The sequence below is a fragment of the Sinocyclocheilus grahami genome, unplaced genomic scaffold, assembly GCF_001515645.1.
Source record: "Sinocyclocheilus grahami isolate Dianchi unplaced genomic scaffold, SAMN03320097.WGS_v1.1 scaffold1749.1, whole genome shotgun sequence".
Lineage (NCBI taxonomy): Eukaryota > Metazoa > Chordata > Actinopteri > Cypriniformes > Cyprinidae > Sinocyclocheilus > Sinocyclocheilus grahami.
This window is the reverse complement of record NW_015506928.1, coordinates 158,653-159,180: the sequence shown is the minus strand read 5'-3', so window position 1 is coordinate 159,180 and position 528 is coordinate 158,653.

Here is a 528-nt window from a genome sequence, read left to right as displayed (position 1 = left end):
CTTGCAATGACATGAGGTGTCATTTCTGAGATGGCTCAGATGAGCTGGAACCTACCTGATTTTGTTTGGCAGTGCTTGGCAAAGAGGCGCTTTAACCGTGCAAATGAGATGAATCTGACATGGTGAGTGTTAACAAAGAATCTAGAACACACAATAAACTGAACAGGAACAACGTAGAACTAAATGTAGCAGACTTGTGTCACCGTTACCTCCTGTGAAGAAGCATTACAGACCTCAGACAGTTTTTCTTCAGCGAAAAAAGCATGATCTGTGTGGCAGTGCCGGCAATACTTCTAATTTGTCTCTGACCTTTTGCTTGTGTTGCATTGAGTAGGTCACTCAGTCTGTTACAGCCTTTTGTTCCGAGGCTGAAATAGCTCAGTTGGGCGAGCATTAGACTGAAGATTTAAAGGTCCCTGGTTTGATCCTGGGTTTCGGCTGAGGGGAGCAGGCAAACCATATTGGACACCATTCTGATGCTCACTGGTCAGTTTCTTTTTTCAGCGCCTCCTTCTGAGTCAGTGCTAC